Source organism: Ambystoma mexicanum, chromosome 2q, assembly GCF_040938575.1.
Source record: "Ambystoma mexicanum isolate Mex_15411 chromosome 2q, UKY_AmexF1_1, whole genome shotgun sequence".
Taxonomy (NCBI): domain Eukaryota; kingdom Metazoa; phylum Chordata; class Amphibia; order Caudata; family Ambystomatidae; genus Ambystoma; species Ambystoma mexicanum.
Window position 1 is genome coordinate 65,659,071 of NC_090924.1, and position 23,338 is coordinate 65,682,408.

Sequence of the window (23,338 nt, forward strand, 5' to 3'; positions counted from 1 at the left end):
AGACTTAGTGGGAAACCTACCTCCATAGGTATTGACTCCTCCAAGGTTTTATCATAGTCGCTAGAGGGAAATTGACACTTCAGCTCCTCGTGGAGGATGACAAAGAGTGCTGTCTAGAGCCATAGGGAGAGCAGGTCCACTTGTTGTGCTGCTGCTTCTTGTCCTTCTAAGACAGAGGAGCCACGGACACTAATGTGTCCGTCCTCATCAATGAAGGATCCGATGCCAGTGACTTCAGTAGTATCCTTTTCACACCCTTGTTGAGGTAAGTGACGAGTTTGGCGGCACTCTCTCAGAAGGCCATAGGATGCATGGACTGGCAGGATGTGCAATCCTCTGTGACATGATTTTTCCCAAGGCATTTTAGACATGCATTGTGGGGATCTGACGCCAACATTTGCCTCTCCTAATCCGAGCATGGATTTAAGGTATGACCAGTAATGACCAGTGAACAGTAATTTAGCTAAAGCTAATCCCAGTGACATGCCACATAGAGTACCGAGTGCACGGAAATAAGGAACAGAGGTCATGGGGCACGTAAGCTCACTATACAGCGGCCCGACTTCACATTCAGCGTCAACTGCGCTGCAGCATATGGTGTCTGAATATGTTTCAGAAGACAGTTCTGTCTGGAGAATTATATTCAAGATCTGTGGAAGTAATCCTTTTGAACAGTACATTACAAATATGGGTGCATTTGATGTGGCCTGGTTACCTAGAGTGTAAAGTCTCCAGCACTACCTTTCTCAGACCTTAATATCTGCTTTCTACAGACCTCTCATCGCCCAACGGCATGAGAGAACACAAACCTGAGGAAGTACTGGCACCACTGTTTGGGAATCCCTGGCTTTTGCTTTAAGAGGAGCATAAAGTCACTCTTGCTCTAGGTAACAACTGAAGACCAACCTCTTCAAGAGTGTCACCGAAGGTTGGTTGCCTAGTTCCTGTTGGTTCTGCTGCATTGGTCATTTTGTTACTACCCACTGAATCCTTTGGTTCTTGGACATCCCTGGCACCAAGTCTCTCGAGTTCAGAGTTTTTAGCCTTTGTCTCCCTCCTGTTCTGACTCGCTGTTCTCGGAAGTAGTCTTTTGTGTTAGTTTTCCTAAGGTTTCTGGTGGTTAACTGGGTGCCGTGCAATTATCTGTTTGTAAGCGGTATTCCTGCATGTTCACCACACTTATTTTCTCTAAAATTATATTTCCTGTGCGACCCCGGCACTCTCTCCCTTCCTCTTGTTTTAGCCCCTCCATTTTCACGCCTCGAAGCGACTACATTCAAAGAAGGCGCCTTGTAAAACAACTATAAATATATCAATACTAAATGATGAGATATATTTGAATTGCAAAATTATTTCAACGTTACTAGTGCGCCCATAAAGATGCTGATATTGCGACTAGAAATGGCAGTCCGTTTTTAATGGAAAGGGTAGCATTATGCGTATAGGTAATGAAGAGTGAAAGTCTCGGTTAGGGCTGTTTCTTACAATTTGATGATTTTCTAATGAAAAGACAATACCATATTACCCTGTAGCATGTTAATATCCAATGTTAGCTCAGAAAATGTGCTTGTATGGTGGAATGGCCAATCAGATCTTATTTGCCGTGATGATACAAGAGTATCAAGTTGAATATTATTATTATGATACATTTATGGCCAATCTGGATGGGACTCAATCTGGCAAGGGCGTTAACCAGCGTTTATATCGAAATTAGAATAGTGACAAACATTTTGAGTGAAACCCAAATAACGGAAAGAAAATTGACATTTTTACTAAATATATATATATATGGGGGTCGGGTAAGAACTAAAAAGGGTGGGGGAAGCTTGGGGTGGTAAAAAAGCTAGGAAAACGGGGCTTGGGTGAGGCAAATAAAAAAATAATAATAAATCGACATTTATTTCATTATTTAAGTGTCAGTTAAAAAGTTTGTCACTATTTGGGTTGTTGATTTAAAGACATGTAACCGGCACAGCCAAGTTGCCGCCTTAAGCTCTACTGTAGTTTCAAGCCTCAGGTTCCAACAACAAGAGCCGAGCACCACTTGCTTGGACTAAAATAAAAAATAAAAATTAAACGTGCCTGGTCAGGGATGGTGTCTGCCTGGTGGAGGGCCCTTCCCCCCCCCACAAACATTACTGAGGCACAGAGCCTTGCAATAGCACAACCCTACTGCCTTCTGCAAGGGAGGCATGCTATCACAAGTATGACACAGACACAAGAGTTACAAGTTTCAAAACCTTTATTATATTTGTGCGGTTTGGAAAAACTCCTCCTTTGCCCTAGAGATATGATGGGAGTAGTCTCTACCATCAAATAATAAAGAAAACACAGTCAGTCTATGTCGAATTGAAATGGCCTATATTAACAAAACCTAAACCTGCCCTATCTCTTATACAAAAAGTGTGTAAAGGGGAATGTGTACGCAAAGGAAAATCAGTGTTGGAACAAAGGATCAAGGTGGCTGAGTCAGCTCTCCTCCCCACGTTGGACAGCACGGAGTAAGGTGGCCCCCGTAAACAGGATGATGCACTCTGGCTCAAGTTATTAAAAAAAGGCAGTTAAAAAAATGGGTCGAGGCCCGCTTGGCCTTCCGTGTTAAAGTCACTTATTCCAGTTTTCTAAAAGTTCTTTCACAGTTCAACAACAGTTGATGTAGGTCTCCCTCTGTCGGGCTCGGACCTTTCAACAAAAAGTACCTGATTCAACGTAGATCTCCCTCAGCCGGACTCGGACCTCGTAATCACAGCACTTGCAGGGGTTCCCTTCCCCAAGCTTTATTCACCTTCGTTAGGGGTTCCCTTACCCTAACTTATTTCATGTTTCCGGTCTCCCTCAATCGGGCTAAGACCTTTCACCAACCTTTCACTGATGTCGAAGACTTGTGAATGTGCGAGGCTTTTACCATAGTCCTCTGCAGGACCGCTTTGACTTTCACTTCAGCTCTCCTATATGTTATTTGGTCCAGTGGCTCTTGGTCTTGGTAGTTCAATAGCACAATCAGAAAAGTTCAAAGAAATCTTCCTGTTAAAGCGATCACCTTTTAACTTCCCCTTTCATCGGAGTTAATCTTTTCAGAGTTTGTTCTCTTTGCTGCTTTATATCAAGACATCAAACATTTTGCAGAGACTTTCAAGTGGGCCATTTCCTTTTGCCAGACCACTCTGCTACTCTGTATCACTGGCTTCACAGTTATCGATAACTTAAAAGTTCACTTCTGGTTCGCTTACTTTTGCGTCTCATCAGCAACCATCAATTGTGAGATACACTGTTGTGGCTTCAATCTTTCGTTGACACAAACTGGCCTTTTGTGTCTTTCGCTAACTCACCGGTTGTGTGCATTCCTTTCCTGTCTCTGCAGCTTTGATTCACAAGTCAACATTGATACCACGAGCTTGGCCTCACCTCCTCAACTCTGTCATTCACCTAGGAGGGTCACTGGTGTTCTTGAAACACAATACAGGTTTCGACTTGGGATTTGGCTTTCTCCATGTATTCCTCACAGTGTCAAGGAGTCCCCCCCCCTTCTCACCTGGGTTCGGTGTTTGCCAGTGTCTTCGATCGCTGCCTTCTTGCGAACGCTCCTGGTCTTGAACAGCGCTGCTTGAGTCTCGTCTGGTTCCAGGTTGCGCTTAGTTCCGGGATCGCGGAGTCCAGGAATCCGGGAGACTGGAAAGGCTAGAAATGCTCAGAACCAGGAAGGGGGAAAGGGACAGGAGCGGGTAATAGCACTGGGACAAAGGAAACAATACCACGAGCTACGAACACACGTCTGGGCTACTCTGCAATAGCATTGAGACGCGCAGAGCCGCGGAAGGCGTGGTCTGTAAATAGATCACGCAGCGTTCAGCGCATGGAGCGAGCAAGGGCTTCAGCTCTGGACGGCCATGTTGGAAGTAGTACAGAATGTAAGCCCCGTTGAGACAAGGACCAGGAGGTCCAAAAGGGGCATGATCTGAAGTTCATGACACACAGTTTCCCAGAGGCAACAACCTCCTGAAGGGATCTTCAGGCTTTCCCTACCCTTTGTTCTGGTCCCTCAATCGGTAGTCCTGCTGCAGTGGGTTCGCCTTTGCCCCGGAAGTTCTGCTCCTTCTCATGTCTCACCTTGCTCAGAGTGTGTCTGTATGTTCCGCCTTTTATCTGTGTGGGGGGAGCTAATGGGTATCAGATGTGTGTGATTAACGCCAAGTGCCTGACTTGGCCTGACTTGATTAACGGGACATGTCCAATGAGATATGTAAGGGTTAGCCTCTTGGGGGGTTGGGGGGGGGGTATTTGGAATGGGAAGGAATCCTATAAATAAGATGGGGTATAGGCACGGGAAAGGGGTTGCCGCGTCTCACCGTTGGTTGCCTCACTCCCACTCCCTGAAGATCCCCAACCCAGGTGATCCTCACACACTGTTCCACCCCCAGGGTCTGGATCCAAAGGTGATGGCCGTACCATGCCCACCAGAGAGAGAGATCTCCAGAGACTAGTAAGTGAGACACCATTTGATTTCTCACACCTCTCTGCTTGACTCTGCGGAGTGTCTGGTATAGGAGAGGTAAGTACATTAACCGGTCTCACTGATCAGCTGTGCATTTGCAAGGAAAGCTCTTTAGGTCCAGGGAAGGCAGAGGACAGGCAGGGAACAGGGCATTGTCTGTTACAGCAGTCCAAGTGTGAATTTTTGGTGTAACGAGAACTGACTTGGTGATTTTATTATACAAAACAAAATAGGTGATGAACATTTAGAATAAATCTTAACGTCTGGCTTTGCTCTGTGCAACCTTTAAGGCCATTGTTCTTCAGCCTGCCAAACTGTTACAGAAGGGGGAGAAACCAAATGCAAATCAATGTTGGTCCCGCCCCAAAAGGGGCAGTCCAGTCCAAACTGCTTGGTCACATCCCTTCTGGGCTAGACCACTAGCAACCCCTGGGAAGTTTTGGGTTAATTGGGCATCATCACTGAGGTGTAGCGTCGGTCCCTTGGCCTAGCAAGCTCGGACCCATGTCTGAGCAGACTACATCCAACTTGGGTGATTTAAAACTAAGGAGGTGACGACTGGAAGGTTAAGAATGAATTTAATGCTTTGGCATTCCTCCAGGCAACCCTCCAGACTACTGTTCTTCAGCCTGCCAGGCCATTACAGAAAGGGCAAAGACCTTGTGCAAATCGGGCTTGGTCCCACCCCAAAGGGTGCTGTCCATCCCAAAAAGCTTGGTCACACCCCGTCTGCCCAAGACCATAAGCAACTCCCAGACATATTTCAGCCTCACGGGGCGTAATCAGTGATTGTTGCTCGTGTTTCCGTGGAGAGGGGATGTGGTCCAGCAGTTCGGGCTGGATTGTTCACAGTGGCAGGTGGACCAAGCCTGATTTGCATTTAGCTCGTCCCTTTCTGCAATGGCGCAGACAGGATAGAAAAACAATGGTGTCGAAGGTTGCACTGAGCTATGCCAGTGGTTTACATTAAATTATAACCTCCTACTCATCACATTTTCTTCTCATACTGGTGAAATTTAGTAGCTGAACTCCCCACCAAATACTTGCCTTCTTCCAAAACACTTAGAATTGTGTTACAATGTAAAGCTTCCCTTTTGAGCTCTCTAGCTTCTTCCCATGTATGTTAGTCTGATGTGCAAAAAAGATACATTTTTTAAATTGCATGGTGTGAAACGGACCAGAATCTGGTGACCGTATCATATAGTGTTGTTGTGTGCCTTTAAGTTTCGCAAGTACCATTGTAAAGCACAGAGGCCTTTTTTAAAAAAGAATTTTTTAAGTGACATTACTTTGCATCCCTGTACTTGTATTGTTCCATTCAAAATAAGGAAAACAAAGCTACAGTAATACCATCTTTGCTTAACAAATGTCAGCTTGGTTTCTAATTTGATTTGTGTACTTTTCAAATAATCTATATGAAACCGAGTATTAGTATAGCTTGTCAAAGCCATACATCATAACATATTTGTAGAGGCTAGAGCCGACAAAATATGTCTTCTACTGTCCAAAGTGAAGACTGCAATACAATCCTAGTTTCATCGCTTAACTAAATCCTGGTAATTTGTTCAGTATACAGTGTCACAAAACAAAGTAAACTCCACACAGGACGTATCTGAAGGATTCATTTCGCAAGTTCAATCGGGGCTATGTCCTAGGCTTGGCACTTAAAGGGTCAGAATGAGGGGGGGGGGTTCTTAATTAAAAAAAGGGCTCCCTGAGAGTCACCCTTTGTCTCTCCTGAATGTAGCCCACATTCCCTTGCTCCAGTGGTTGCTGTTCTGGTGGATCAGTGGCCTTCCTTGGGAGGCCACTGGATGAATAGCAATGTCAATAATCAAGTTGCAAGCTACTAGCCAGCCATAAAAAGTCACTCACCACCTCAGTTCTGTACATACAGACAGAATACCGTTTCTAACTTGCCAAGAGTCAATAATCAAGAGCGAGTGGCTAGTGCAAATATGTCTCAGGAACGTTGTTGCAGCTCTATGTTGTTGCAGCTCTATGTTCTTCTTGAGCAGGTTCCACAGCTTCTGTTAAAGGTGAGGTATGCCCAAGTGCCTGCTGGGATTCTAGTTCACCACCTTGTCTTAGGGTCTCAATTGGATGACTTCCTAGACCCCTCTTCTCCTCACCTAGCCGACATTTAATTATGTCAATGGGTCTGGTGGTAGATCTAGTGTTTCACAAGCAAGTTGGCGGGCTACCCTCCTCGATGTTCCACAACAAGGGTGTGCTACTTGCCATTTCACCTGAAAATAGACATATGTTGTCTCACTGTCCATTTTACGCACCCCCTGTGTCACCAAAGGACAACTCTTCTCCTCACTCTCAGTTTCTTCTTCTCCTCTGCAATTGCCTCTGTCGTCCTTCCACCTCCTTCATCTTTCCCTTTTTGAGCAGTCCTTTACTTTCCCCCTACTACACATCTAAATCCTCATGCACTACTAACACATCCTCTTGCTACCCTGCTACTCCGAACTCCCACCCCAAACTGCTTCCACCTGAGCTTCTAAAGGGGTTTCCTTACCTTTCCCTTTGGCTGGATTTAGGGTAAGGTTGTGCACCCAATTGTAATAGTCTTTCCTGCCTAGATATCTGATACTACACCTGAGCGCCCTGTGCCTAGGTGCACCTGTGTTCAGCTTCAGTCTCTTTTGCCCTGCGGACTGAGCCTTTGTAAAGATCAGTCAACCATCTTGGATTTTGCTGCCTCACGCATGCACGATTTTGTGCGGATGCCAAGTTCCCTGAGCTGAGCCAGCGGGACCCTCATCTGCTCCATGGTCTAGTGCTCATCCAGCAGAGAGTACAAGCTTGACATAAGCAGATTGTGCTTTGATAAGCTATAGCAGTACATCCACAAGCCCAAGGCCCACTGTATGGGGCCTGGGGGTTCAGTATTAAATCTTGGGGCATTCTTAAAGAGACAGCAGTACTTGCACATGGAATGTGGGGAGGCACTGCACCAAGCCTCTGTGTTGTGGAGGAGACAGGGGTGTGTTGGTGTTCTCCCGGGCTTGCTCAATCCTTTACATCGTAGAAATGTTCCTGTATTGTTCATCAATTCACCAAGTACAACAACACAAAAATCGGGGTTCCTGAGGCCCTATTGGCCTTGAGGACGACCCTTTTGTCGAAACACGTGCCAGCTGTTACTAGAATAAAATCACCAATCACTTATTGGGATGACCTTTGTCTCTACATGTGCACTTCAACTTTGAATTATTATTCGAATATTCATTATCTACCGTAAATATGCTTAGTAGCCAACTCTCTGGTTTCACAGGGATTGTCCGTGTTCTTTCATTTGAAGCTGATTCAGAGCAGTGCCTACAGTGTCTTCCACCTGCTATGTGCTTTGTCCTGTGTATCCTTTTTCTTTGCTTTAATCATTTTGTAGATCGTGGATACCATTTTATTGTATCGTGGGGGATTGGTGATGTGTTGGGTTATGGGTATATAGGCGGTTCTACCAGAAGGTTTGGCACATGGTGTTTAAGCACATGTTTTAACCTTAGGTATAGGAGAACTGTTAGTTAATTCCATTCTCCTTTCCTCTTAAGTTGTTCCAGTGGATCAAGTTCTCACTTATAAAGAAGTCCTGCATTGTATATATGCCCAAACTTTCAAGGGCACTTCTCAATCCACTTTAGGGACATTTTGCTACAAGGCCAAGGCTACAGAGACTTCTTTACACCCTCAGGTGTTGGGTGTGAGTCTCAGACTGTGGAAGAAAATCTCTCTCTTGTCCCGTACTCTGGTCCTGTACACCTCGATGCAGTTCTCAACTTGGAAGGATTCTTTTCTTACACAAATATTCTGTTTTAAATCCAACAACCTAGAATCTCACAGTCAGTGGGTACTTGGATCTTGAGTTCTCTTAACATTCTGTGCCATGCCAGGCACACTAAAAGTGGTTTCATTCTACGAGAAATCAAAGGGACAGAAGGAATGACATCCTGTGTAGTGTGACCCAAAAAGGACATCACATGCTCTTTAAGGCTGTTGGTAGGACATTTTATTGCTTTTAAAACGTTTATGTATTGAAAACCTGTGCCTGCAGCATGTTGAACTGTGATTGTTAACAGGCAAACACTGCAATGTACAAGAACTAGAACTTGTTTCTTTTTTTTATTTTTTTTTTATCCACCCACTGATTGTTACAGTCAAGTGCATATATTTATATAAACTGCATGATGACAATTTAAAAAAAATAGTCCTGTAAACAAACAATACAAAATGGTAGTAAAAACATACACTAAAGAGACCCTTTCAATGGCAGGTTATCGCTACATACCCAATAGGAAAGAAAGCCTGAGACCCCTGTGGATAGTTCCGGACACTATTTGCCGGGTGGCAATCCTGTAGCCTTTTACAAACCGCATGCAGCAGGAAGCACCACTCGCACTTATTTTCTTTAACATCTGCTTTGCCAGCAAAGGACGTCTGGAGGCACTAGTTAACACTAAAATGGTGTTTAACACAACTGAACAAAATAAAATGGTGTTTAACACAACTGAACAAAATAAAATGAAGAAATTGCATACAATACATCAACTTATGAGAGCCGGTAAATCTACCAGCAACGATATGTCAAAATCCAAAGCAATTTGAAAATGCAGCTCTGCTTGTCGTTACACTGCCTCTTCAGAATACTTGTGAACTTCAGGCCCAATCTCAATATTTGGTTTTGAGAACTATTAACTTTTATTTCTTCCCATCAGAACTTCTGAAAAAGAGGCTCCGTTGGACCCCTGTCATGAGAAATCCAGCATTCAACAAAAGCATGGATCTTGGTACACTTTTCAAGAACTGAATGAGGCAGACTTCTACAGGCAATGGTGGCGGGCTGTTTGCATGCAAACCTCTACTGTATGTACTAGAAGTCCAGCTCTCCATAATGTAGATAACTGACGGCACCGTATACCCCACCCTGGCTGATAAAAGATCACATATAGCTGATCTTGTGGGATTCCAGACCAAATGAAGAACTGGCTGGATTTAGCTTTCAAGAAATCTTGGTCAGTACTGCGAAGGAAAAAAAATAAAAACTTCACATACATGCAAGAGTAACCTTATAAGACGACAAAAAAAGTGTTCTGAATGTTATGGCCTTTTCATGGTTTTCTGTTCTGCTTCTCCTCCCTGCAGCAGGCTACAGGGGAAGGGTATACAGGCAAGCAAAAGTCCATCTTTTGTAGGACTCATGACCTGAGAGTACCTTTTTTCTGGAAACAGGACTGGAAGAGAAGGAGGCATAAGTTGCACTTTCCTCCTGGGGATCTGAGCAGGTGTGAATGACAAAACCAATGGGAGGGCACATGTGAGCAGGCTTTCTTAAGGGGCGGCAGGCTCACAATCCCCTCATGGGAATGCTTCAAAACCCGAATGTTTCCTTGCCAATTAATGCTTTTCTACACACCAGCTTCGAAGTAGTGCATATTCACCTTCAATTCAGCCCCATCTGTGGGCCAAAGTGCAGGAACAGCAAAGAAACCACTCTGGTTGTGCTAACAAACAATGATAAAGGGATGACACTGTCAAACTGAAATGACGCATCTGTCAAAGTCCTAGCCAACAGGGCTTTGAAATTATACAACTCTATAGGTCTAAAGTACAGATTGGGTGGGATTGGCTCTGCATGCCAACACATATCCACTGATAAGTTGTCACCCTTTAGTCTTAATGCAGAGAAACGTACTGCATTAAAAACTATGCTTGTCCTCATCCTATATTGTAATTCTGCGATCTCAGACATCCTGTGAGTTGTTTGCACCATTTAAAACCATTACATTGAAAAAAAACAATTGAAATCGCAGTAGCAACCACCTTCAAAACTAATAGGCCAGGCCGCTTTAATAGAAACACTGATCCTAGTCCAATCATGGCCATGAAGGTTCAAACATCCTAGCGCATCGGGGTAGTGAACTTCAGGCACCAAAACATTTTAGGGACATCTTTGACCTCGCTATGATTACATTAAGTCCTTGGGCGCCTGTGCAATATACATTTACTTTCCTATGACAGTGTATTTTCAAGGTCAAAAAGAAATGCAACATCGTTGGGTGGCAATATTTTGATGCATAGAGAAAGCACAAATAAGAAAATATAGGGCATATATTTTGCTTAGATGACAATTGAAGTCAAATAAGGTATATGCAGTATTTGCAATTACAAATAATTTTACAGAAAACACCATGTTTGTGTACTGTTTTTTCAATGTTTCTATTTTATGTTACTACAAGAGAAGCCAGCCCGCCTCCTGTCATTTTACCAGTCTGTGGCTGGTTTTGCCCTCTTAAAAGATCACCTCTTTGTACCGTTTCAAAATGTTTTCCTCACTGACCATAGCATTTACATACATGGAAACATTGAAAGGGTTGGAAATAGGCTTGTAATGTTCCTTGCATCTCAAGAGGATCGTGAACAAGTGTGGCAGAAGGCAGCCTTTGTGCTCCGTTTTCACTAGGTAGTGTTTTTTAGAATTGAAAACGGAACACAAAATCTATGTTTGCGGGTTTTTGAAATATCAAAGTGCAGACTGGGGAGTCCACCCTTCTCACCCACTATCTGTGTCCAAGTAATGAAGGGGTGGAGATGTCCTTTAAAAGAAAAAACAGACAAGGGTAGTCGTAAAAAAATGATGATCCTCCTTTTGCGTAGTGTACAGTAACAGATCTGTATATGTTTAGGGTGCAGCTCCCCTCTTTCTGCAGAGCAACGTATCTTCATCCTCATTCTCCGTTTGAGGCCCACGTACCAGAAACATCAGTGGAGCCACCTCTGGTGCAGGCTGAACTCCGGTCCATTAGGAATGGGTGATGAACAGCTTCGAAGGCTGAGATCCGCTTGTGAGGATTAAAGGTCAGCATCTCAGCAACTGTGATCCAACGCTGTCAATTTCCGGCACAAACTTCTCTACAGGTTGAAGTGATCGTGGCATAAAAGCACATCGTGGCAAATTCACATCAGTAGGCCAGTCATTCTCTGTGGGCAACCCAATCAGATCGAAAATCTTGCCCAACTGGTCCACTTCAGAGTTTCCACAGAAGAGAGGTTTCCGTCGGAACATCTCAGCAAATATACACCCCACACTCCACATGTCCACTGGGGTAGCATAGGTCGCCTGGAGGAGCACTTCTGGGGCTCTGTACCACAAAGTGACCACCACAGGTGTGAGGGCCATTTGACAGCTGTAAATTCGCACCAGGCCGAAGTCAGCAAACTTCACCTGACCACTGCTAGTCACCAGGATATTCTTCGGCTTCAGGTCACGGTGCACGATGCAGTTGGAGTGCAGGAAATACAGGCCACTGAGGAGCTGCCGCATAAGGTCCTTAATTGTATCTTGAGGCAATCCTGGAGACGGTGCTTTGTCCAGGTAAGTCTTCAGGTCCTGATCCACGTGCTCAAACACCAAGGTCACCTTTGTTTCACGATCTGTCCGGGCAGTGGCACAAAAATCCATTAACCTGACAATATTGGGGTGGTCAAAATGTTCCAGGCGCTTCAGCAGTGCAACCTCCCGAATTGTAGAAAGGGGAAGCCCGTTTTCATTAGTCTGTACCCACACATTCTTGAGAGCTACAAACTTTCCACTCTGCAGGTCTCTGGCCTTGTAGACCATGCCATAAGCTCCAACACCAATTTCAGCCACTGGCTCATACTTGGCTTGGACTTCGTTGGCCATCCTGGCTCTGGAGTGTCTACGACCTCCAGTCCTGAACTCCAGAGGCCTGTTACAGGTTTCTCAGCCTTTTACTGAAAGAAGAGGCTGCCAGCACCCATTCCCATTGCATAGCTGGTTCCCCTCTCAGAACTAGAACTTGTTAAAGGCATATTTCCTATCGAAATATCAGTAAGGAACAAGTTACTTAACTGTAACTCCTGTTCTCCAGCATTGGTTTCTTTCATAGATCCATAGATCCACATGCTGTTTGAATACTCCCGTCATGCCGGGAATCCTCACTAATAGTATATCAGTTTATGTTTAAACACTAAAACTGCTGTCATTTTAGTACTCTATAAGAGTAATTTTGAGTCATATTGCCCCATAGTGAATTGACAGGTCTCCCCTTAGCTCCACCCCCAGAGGCCATCTTCAGATTTTATACAGCTTGTTCAGGGTTGGGAGACCTCAAGAAAACTCAATTTCTTTGTTAATGTTGCCACTATTTCAGCATTTTTTTGGGATATTCATCACCACTGCACAAAGCAAGGAACTTCCTCTGCCAGTCAGTGGTTTCGTTCCAGCTTCCTAGTTCCTACGGAGATACTGTTTTGGTGTCCTCTTGTTGAGACCTTGGACCAGTCTGTGAACAATGGCTGACACGGGGAAGAAAAGACTTTTAAGGCCTGTGCTACCGGTCATCTAAAGAACATCTATGTGGACAGTCTCTTTGATGGCTGCCTCTACTGTCTTTATCCTGACCACGAGATCAGCAAGTGTTCCATCTGCCAGTTGTTCTCCAACAAGACCCTTTGAGACCATCACCAGAGGTTAGTGATGTGGCTAGACAATGGTACTGGAGCCTCTGAAACAGCCCTGGTCTGTAGCCATTCGTCCCTCAGGCAGAGCAGGACCCTGGAGCGCACTGCTTCATCCAAGAAGTCAAAGTCCCATGATGACTTGGCTCCTTAGAATTGCTGCCAGCTTAGACCTTCTTTCCTTCAAAGCCTTACAGGTCAGCGATTGGTAGGACCAACATTTCTCAACTTCAAGGGTTTCGCTGAGGCACCAGAGACAAATCCTGTGCAGATCAGTGTTTAACATCTTCGAATCACAATCCACACATCTCTTGAATCCAGTTTTCAGCATAGACACTGGGACAAAATTGACAGAAAATTTAAAAATAGTACCACGTTCGTCGAACGAAACCATGGAGGCGAGTCCAACCGTTCCGAGAGCATGCAATGTTACTTATGCTATCATTGATGTCACAATGGCATGCGAGAATGGTAACCATCGATGGACATCGATGCTGATGCTGCACAGTACCCCCTGGTGCCGAAACTATTTTGCAAAACTGCAAAGCGGGATACAATTATATCGAAGATGAGGAATCCGTGGGAAGACACGGTCCATTAGAAATAAAGGTATTAAATCACAGGAGCGGCAAAGCAAGTCATGAAGGTTATGAAAAGCAACAATGAAAGTGGGACAGGTATCTCTAAATGGTGCCCAAGGACTGCTTCGGACAGTGAGGATGATGAATTCAAAAATTCAACTGTAGTTTATATGTACTTAATTATTCCGTTTTAACAGCCTGTTCTAAAAACCTATCAATGAGTGTTACAAAAAAACCTGCAGCACAATTCACTTAAACTGAAACAATACAGCTTCTAAAATCAAAATATTGAAACCTCTTCAAGTGTAAAGTGATTTCTTTGTGCATATATTGTTAATATCCATCTTATGTTATGCTAAGAAATATGTAGCGTGGAACATTTGCCATTTCCATGGCTTTTTGGCACCGACTGCCATCCCCGAGACGGATGTGGATTCGCCTTGATTTTCTAGTTTTGGGGGCGTGGGACGCTGGCTACATCTAAAACATTAGGGTGTAAAGCGAGGATGTCTTTGGCCCAAGGGGAAATGCAGAAGCCCATGTACAGGACGTTGTGAATGAAGGATCGCTGCTACCTAACTCTGGGGACAGTACATCCTGTGTCCGAGAAGTGTCGTGTCTTTGCAAATGGCTAATGTTGGACAAAAGTGGGGCCTCGAAAACGATATAATCTGGGCCCAAAATTCGGAAATTCAGCTAACCCATATCCTTTGATACTCATCTTTAAGAAGCAAAATATGCTGTGCAGGTGTTCATCGCCATTTTGTATTTCCCTGCATGCAGTGAGTTCTGTCTGCTTCCTTTTTACCCCACACATCACGTATGATCTGGCTGCCACTCTGAACGTGGTCACAATTATCCTCTACGCGGACCAGCTGTGGCGCTTTCAGACTATTAGGGCGGAGATGTGCACATCTTAAAATACAAATTACTTCACAGACCATGAATTCATATACTTCACAGACCATGAATTCATATAAGATGAGAAGGTGATTTTATAAAGGACATAACGAATAAGGTAGAGGAAATCACTCTAAATTTGGAAACATACACATTTCTAAACTAAAGGAAACTGTTACGAAAAATTCGCTTTGCCGGTTTGGAACTTAAAATATTAAAAAGAAAACATTAGATTTTGGCTGGGTAATTCAATATGTGTTTTGACTTCTATCATAATGCTGTTTCTGATTGGGCACCACTTACCACATTGCTTAAGCAGCAGCATAAAGCAGACACTTCGCCTCGTGCTGCGTGGCATTTCCACTGAAGCCTACGCAGTAGCAGAAACGAATCATGACTGGTCTAATTCTGCTCCTTTGTTTCTTCCGATTTAAAACAGAGCATTCTTCCCACACTGGGTGGAATGCTGAAATAGCTTTACAAACCCACAACGAGGGAAAAAACAGGTGTTATGGCCACTTTCCGTTAAGCCTTGTTTGTTTTGCAAGCCCCCTAATGTCTGCTATGGCCCTCGCTGTGTTTCTTCAAAGCTATGGTAGAACCCTGGAATGTTGGCAGCTCGTTTGAAGACAATGAGGTGGCATGGGGCAATAATGCATGCTCTAGATCTTCTCCCCCAAAATTAAAAAGGTTCTGCATTTGTCTCGGTTTTAAACAGACGATTCTACCCTCAGGAAGTGAAATGTTCTCTGCTCAGGTTACATTGGCTGATAATGCCCTAGTCGCTTGTGGTGAGGGCATTAATGTCCGGTATAGTCCTCAGTGGGGGGATGTAATCCTATATTATGTTGCACAGAAAGCCCATAGAACATATGGATCTGTGCTGGCTAGCAAATTATTTAAACATTGATGTTCCTATTTTGTTTTTATTATTACAGACTTCACGAAAGTAAATGACATAATTGGTCAAAGTTATACTTCACACATCAATCAAAAAGTATTTCTTTGCTTAGAATATACAATTCCACCACGACTGAATCCGGCAGTTGTTACAGTAAATGATTAGTGTGTAGAAATTTATTTTTTTTACCCAAAAACTGGGCCGACGCATGTTTCACCCTAAAAGCGCTTATCTAGACAATTAATCCAGTTTTTGCTGATTATTCATTTCTTTGTATTTCTTGTGATTTGGTTGATTTTCTTTTTAATTCTATATAATTGTGTGGGCACTCCCTGACAATGCTATATTGTCTAATTATTAAGGGACTTACGCCATGAAAATACCAGGGACACTTGAATCAATGCGTGTGCGTGCAGGCAATCTATGTAGCGGGCCTCTTGGTAGCGCTGCAGGTAAAGGATCTCCCAGTCTTACAACCATGAGGCACGTTAAGTTTAGAATCTACTTTAGGTACCAATGAGGATCAGCACTGTATTCTCCCAAAATTTCCTATATACCAAGATGATGCATGTGGACCAGGAGGCCACCGTTTCAATCATAACTTCCCCACTTGACCACTGCGTGATCCCGGCAATCAGGGCTTTAAGTGGGCCTGAGCTAGCCAGGGAAGAAACCCGGCAGTCTCCAGAAAGGGCTCTAGAGCTGGGGCTCACCCCCAACTAGTCCCAGCTATGACCAACCCCTCTGGCAGCCCAATTAGCTGCAGCGATGCATGGCTAAAGGGCTGCCTGCAGGTATCAATGATTCAAATTAGAAAAAGCACTTTGATGAAAGGGATGCCAGTTGGCTCCTCACTAAGAAACGAAAGGAGAGGCCAGGCTCTCCATCCCTCCTCCTGTTTCTTAGAGAGAAACGCCCGGCAGCCAGCCCTTTCCCTCAAGGATTCGCATGGTTAAAGGGTTTCCTGCAGGGGTGGCGACCCCACCAGGTAACCATTTAACCACGTAGCTGCTTGAATGAAAGGGCTGCCTGCAGCAGGGGCTTAACTCCTCTCTTAAGAAACTGGAGGAGAGCTAGGGAGCACTGGTGTGATACATTTGGTGCGCCTAGCCCCTCCTTTTATTTCTTATTCACATGCCCACCCCACCATCCCAACAGGCAGCCTGCCAGCGGGGCGCGGAGCCCGTGATTTGGAACAAAAAGGAGAGGAGAGGCGCACCAAAGGTATAATACCTACCAGTGCACCCCAGCTCTCAGTGCACCACTCCATGGGTTTGGGGGGTTGGGGGGGGGGGGCTCTTGGTGGGTGGCGTGGCCTAAGTAAACCTATCCATACTTAGGTCACGCCCCTCCCCAGCGTGAACCCACCCACCCCCCATTCTGCCTCCACTCTCTCTCTATGGTCCTTAATTACCTTAACGTCTATAACTTTGTAAACAGTGGAAATGCCAGTATTAAGCACTATATTAATAAACCCATGTAGATATCACCAGGCCTAGCTTAGCCAGAGGTAAGAAGGAATGCATGAACATGACCTTTCAGTGGCTCCACGCTGACCAGATCGGAGCAGTGGGTTTCTGAGAAACATGAAGGGGCCGGCTTCTCAAGGAGCCTGCGAAGTAAAGGTCACCGCCGCACACACGCAGAGCCGGTTTGAAACGTGTATGTCCTCTTGGACACTTCCCATGGCTGCCCCTCCTGCCAGCTGCTCTGCTTTCCTGCCCAGGCGCAGCTCCCGTGCTGGGAGGGGGGGGGGGCCTTTGCGGGTATTCCCAGGAGCACAGTGCCCGGTAGCCACGGGGCGGGGGAGGACAGGTCATGAGATTTGGTGGACGCCTGGGCCTCTGAAAGACAGAACACTCGTAGAATTGGGCGAGCATATCACTAACACGACGTGTGACCAGCCCTGCCCGAACTCTCATCTGCTTTTTGGGGGCCCTGGCCTGTGTCCCGAAATCCTCACTCTCCGTTCTGAGCTACTGAACGTGCTTCTGCCATAATGCCTTGGTGACCACGCTCCATCGCTGCAGGGGCTTATGTTTCCCCCGCACAGTACTGCAGCATTCACAGGTTAACTCGCCCGTGGCATAGGGGCAGCTTTCCTTCTCACGCCCCCTCCCCCACTCCCTAGAGCCTGCTGACCAGCGAATTTCTGCAGGAGCGGTTTATCAGTGGAACATCTGATCTGTTCTGAAGAGTAGTGCGAGGCTAATCAGGAGATGAAGACATAGTTCTCTAGGTGTGTGGTCTTCATGTGAGGTAAAGAGCAATGCCCGCACAACACAACGAGCTGAAGGATGCTGGTGTGTACACCAATACCACTGGAGGCCTCAAACCAGAGTCAGAAGAAACCATGTCATTTATGTTCACAGAATGCTTTTTTGTAAAGAAGCTAATCATCCAATTGTCGCTTGGTTTGGAGGAGAGGGATTGAGGGCGTAAAAGGACCCGGGTGCTTCTCTGTGTCAGTCAGTATGATGTGTCACCCCTCCTGGGAACACGCTATCTCCCATGGCTCCTGGTCATGTCACGTGTCGGTGACGGAATCAATAAAAGTTGGGTCCAAGAACTCGTGCATCTGCATGTCGGTCCACACCTCACACATGCATGGTAAATGGGTTCCACTGGAGGAAGAAGAAACAGCCCATGAACAACTTGCACTCACTGCTAGGCCTAGTTCACCTTGCTTCAAACACTTGCGAAGACCCCAGAGCACAGTAACTAGAGGAGAACTTAAAACAAAAGGCACACCCTTATCTCAAGATGTTTTCACTTAAATATAGAAATGCCAATGAAGGGCCATGAGACTGGAAAGTGACGGAAGCCATATTGCCTCATGCCACAAGCACCGCAAATCCCTTAGGAGAGGGATATCCTTTGTAGAGAAGCCCAGAATGTGGAAAGCTGCCCGGCAAGAATTGGACACCTTTAATTCTTGCTTTTCAGGTGACGATGAATTGCAAGTCACAAAGAACCTGTCCTCAGAAACATATGGCCACAGAGTGATTCAAATAACAATGTCAGGATCTTCAAACATCAACAATATACAAGGTCCTTGCTCCACAAAACAGGGGGTAGGAAAGAAGTAAGGGAAGTGGAACAAATCTCAAGAGTACCCGGACCAAGAAAGAGCACAAGCTCATCACTGTTGAACATCACATTGCGTGCACACAAGTAAAGAGAGCCTGTAACTCACTAATCATCCTAACAGTGGTAACTACAACAAATAAACGTGATATCAGATCATCTGTTTAAAAACCTAGTGACAATTGGTTGAAAGTGCTTAGAAGCTAACACAGAAAGGAATGTAATACGCCAGGAACCTGTCAAAATGATGCTTAATAGCGTTCTCCAAAGAAAAACAACCCTTATCCCAATGCTGAGAGGTAGGACCTGCTTGCAAAGCTGAGCTATGTAAGAGGCAGCTGATCAATATCTTCCAAAAAACTGGGCAGAGAATTCACTTCCTTGGTCAGGCGCAGTGGGAAAACCAGAGCCACCAGATTGTATATTGTAACCAAATGCACTTTAATAAAAACCTTTTATTTTAAAGATTGTATATTGTACCCTGGCCCACTGCCTCCTAGCAACCTGCTGGATGTCAAAGTTACATTCAGAAGGCCATTAAAAGGTTTATTTTAGCTCTAGGTTAGTAAGCGCAGAAAGTGAGGGCCGAGTGTGGGGCCAGGTCCTTCTATGATGGCAGCAAGGTGAACCTGAGCAGAAAGTGACAGGGAAGTGATCAGCACCAGGTACAGAAGACCAGAGTACCAAGAAAATGTATGACCCACCAGAATCATGCTGCACCTCTGCAATGTAGTCTGCTCTTCAGCGATCCTAAGAAGTAGAGGAAGATTGTTGCACTGCAATGTAATGGGACTAATCTCTGCCCCAAATCCATAAAAGGAATCCATCACGTGGGGAAAAATCCCTTCGAATTTAGGGGGCCACGTGACTTGCTGAAAGTTTTACCAGCGCTTGAATATCACAAAATTGTTAGTTTCCTATCCGGCAGAGAAAATGTCAGTCTACTGGGATGAGCTACTTAAATGTTATACGGGCCATTCAAATACCAAGAGATGTTGTACAAATCACCAAGTACCATGTGCACTGATCATTGTGGGATATATTCAGCACAAGGAAATTAACAGAAAGGCCACTTTAGACCTCTAATGCGAAATACATTCTTCTTATGGAAAGGCACACTGGCAGAATGAAAAGCCAGCCTCAACCTGTACCACAACCAAGGTGTCTAGTGAATGCAGAGTGTGTGTCTTTCTGTAAGTAAAACAAGAAGTATGTGAATAATAAATCCCAATTGCACAAAGGAATTGAACATGTACATTGTGAATGAGAAATGAACAGCAGCATTTCACTTGCAGTTGGCTCCATTAAAAACAAAATGCTTTGTGAAATAAGAAATACACTGATTCCAAAGTGTCTTGCATGTGCATTTTGCAGATGGAAATAAAGACATGGACATAAATGTTCTCTTGACAAAATGAACATATTATTAGAAGGGCATTGAACAGTGATCATGAGATTTAATTTATTAAAATAAATAAAAGGCTTCACCTGAAAAATACATGCCACAGATTGAAAAGACCATTTTCTTTCAGATGAAACATTACACAGGTTTTATGGGCCAAGAAAAATGTAACCTTCATCAATATAGGTGGCTGTTCCTGGAGGTCGGACTATAGGTTTCGATTCATGAGAAAGAGTCAGTTTCTGGGCAGAACATTCAGGCAGTCATTAAGAGAGTTTATGTGGCCTGGTCTCTGAGAGAAGACACACATTGGTCATTAGCTGTGGAAGGAGAAAGGCTGAGTTTATTGCAGGCTAAAATCAACATTGGAGCATCAATGATAAAGAAACAGAACTGTGTATTGCTACCCAGTAGGCCCAAATGCACTCCTGATTGGGTACAGGACCCAATGTCGATTTGTGAATGTTTGAATAAGGCTTTAGCCTATAAAGGCTTAAATTTGTATTTGTACATTCATTCAAGAATGAATGTACAAATACAAATTTAATCAGGAGTGCATTTGGGCCTACTGGGTAGTAATACACAGTTCTGTTTCTTGACAATTTCTCGTCCCAAGTGGCCTTCAGCCCGCTTGCACCTGAAACAACAACTAGAGATTCATTTAATTTCAAGAGACTGATATCTGGAAATGTGTTATATATTATAGATAAATTAATAACTGGCTGTGCACCCCTGAACCCCTATCTTGGCATCAAAGATAAGGCAAATGCCCAGAGCTTGTGGTCTGAGTGGAAAAGAAAACTGAAACTTGTGGAATGAAAGTCGAGATCTGCATACATGTTGCAAATTCCCATTAGTTTAAATGGACTCTCATAACTGGTCATTTTCTCAGCAACGATAAGTAGCACAAAGTTAATTTCAGTGTCATTTTAAAGCTGTTGACAAGCCTTGGAACATGCACAGGTGGCAGGCTTTAATGTATATTTAGATGTAATTACGCCAGCTTTAAGGCCTATTTAGATGTAATTACGCCAGTTTATGAAAGATCACTGTATGCGAGGTGTAGACTAGGAATTTTGCCCATTGCTGCCTTTATGCACACATGGAAGGACTCAGATTCTTAAAAACGCCTAATGTGCGGTGCTGGCAATGAGACAGTCTCTCATCATCTTCTACTCTGTAAGGAGACCCTGTGGTTAAGACGGATGTATTTGAGACCTATTTTGTTTGATGCCGGTAGCTATACACTTGGCCCCGCTCAACTATTTCTAAGCCAATTTTCTAATCCTTCAGTAATTTGTGCTGTTGTGCGTTATCGGCATAGAGCATGCCTGCAGAGGAGGAAGATGCTATTAAAAAATGTGATGGGGCCATATGCTAATTGTGTACTACTATTTTGAAATTATTAAGTGTCCTAGGCTGTGAGCACAGCTCTCCTAACAATTGTTTTTATTTGAGTTTTAAGTTTTGCCATCACTATTTGATGTACCAACGTGAGGTATGGAATGTCTCTCAGTTTTTAAAAGTTTTCTATTGCAATATTATGTATTTTATGATGTTTTGAACCGGATGACTTTTTGTCGAATAAAGGTTGTTCAAATGGACATTTTCTCAGCAATGATAATTTGCACCAAGTCCATTTCAGTGTCATTTTAAAACTGACGACAAGCCTGTTATTTTGATGTCATTTGTATCTAACTTCGATTTTTGGAAACCCTGTAACAATCTAAATTGTGTTTCTAGCTTCCCAGAAAATGTTCGGAATTCAAAGGTTGGGGAGCTGGCGGCATATTAAATTAAATATCGTGGTAGAAAATGTCACATTGCTACCTATTATAATTTGTGCATACATGTCGAAAAACCACAGTTCCCACTTGTACTATCCGGCCGAAACGGGAATAATTTTCATTAGTACAGCAGGACTAGAGTGGTCTAAGTTTATGTGTAAAATGAAGAAAGCTGTCACTTAGGGCTGTTTCAGTACAACATTACATGTGTAAAAAATGTCATGCAAGTGGGTGTATCCATCTTTCGCATCACTTCAATCATAGAACTAAAAGGGCCTATCAGTAAACGGGGGTTGAACCTTGGCAGAGGAGGGTACCGTAAAGGTACATTGGAAATTCAGTGCTAATAAGTTAACACCTCCTAATCTCAATATTTCACGGGTGGAACTTAGGCGTTTAAAAGTGGCTGCACAAGCCTGAGGGGGAAACAGAATCTCGCATACGCAGCCTTTCTGAAGTGATGTTTCCTTGTAACAAAGTGGGAAAAATATGCTACTGCTACTGCTCTCCGTGTTAATAGGAGACGCAACTTCGGCGGTCAATGATTTAACGGTAACAATGGGGAAATAAAGACTTCTCTCACACACACACACACTTCGGTTACTTCTGAATAAGCGCATGATAGATGTCCCCTTTGCCGGATAGAACTTCTCACAACTACGAAGATTATCACTCGCTTTAACTTCAGCTAGTTACAGTTACCGGCAAGGAGTTTCTGCTGCTCTGGAGATCGGTCTTTCATTCACCGGCTTCAATATTACAGCAGCTGCGGGTTGCATCGACTACAACATCTTTTCCTCTGCTGCTGCTACTACAGGCACTCTCAGGATCCACACCTTTCCTCAGCATGGGTGTTTCGGATCAGGCCTCATCAAGAGAGCCTCACTCTCTCCAGCTTTCCCCGGCTTGCTTCTGCACACGGGCCTCAGTAAAATACAGGACTTCAGCTCTGAAATAACGACAATCAGGCGCGCCTGGAAAGACTGCCAGCGTTCTTCAGTCTCTTCCAATGCAGCCACAGCCAGACAGAGTTTGTGAGCACAGGACCAACTCAGAGCCTAAAGGTGAAATCTAATTGTTCTCTTCTCCGGCGTCCCTTCTGCAGACACACTTCCTTTAGAATTGCCAGCCTTAAATTATGTTTCTTCTCCTATTGCTGCTGCCGTCCATTCAGCTCCTGCAGCAGCCTTTTATTCCCCTCAAGCAAGTTAATTAGCTTTAGGTGCAGACCCTAAGTCTTAATTGCCTGACCTTGCCATAGAGCTTTAGGCTTGCCTGCGTGTTCTACACCTCTGCATGCCTCATTAGCCCTCTTTGTCACAGCCCGTGAGGGATTCTGGGACATGTAGTCCCTTTTTAGAAAATTAGATCCATTTACCTTTCTGATCTGGTAACAAGCCATCAGAAGGGCATGTCACAGGGAAAGTTGAAAAGTGGTTACCCCGAGTCTTCCCGGTCTGATCACTCCCTCATGTGATCCTCCTACAGTACACCCCACCAGAGACGGGATCAGAGGGCGCCTGCCTTCCCCATGCCACATGAGAAGGGTCCCTGACCAGGATCCTAGGGCTGAATCCCATCAGATTCTCCACACAACCCCTGACTTCTCTAAGGAAAAGCGATGTCCTTGCCCAAAAACAACATTCCTAACGCTAAGCATTCCACAGACCTTGCCTTTAAACAGAGAGGTGATGAATATAA

The 23,338-nt window shown here is 44.4% G+C and overlaps 1 protein-coding gene and 1 pseudogene across 1 annotated transcript in view; both read right to left on the reverse strand.

Moving 5' to 3' along the window:
• CORO7 (coronin 7) overlaps positions 1-23,338 on the reverse strand; it is a 1,792,839-nt gene that overhangs the window by 527,551 nt on the left and 1,241,950 nt on the right. The gene's annotated exons all lie outside the window — the stretch shown is intronic.
• Positions 10,323-12,300, reverse strand: LOC138569143 (cyclin-dependent kinase 4-like; annotated as a pseudogene).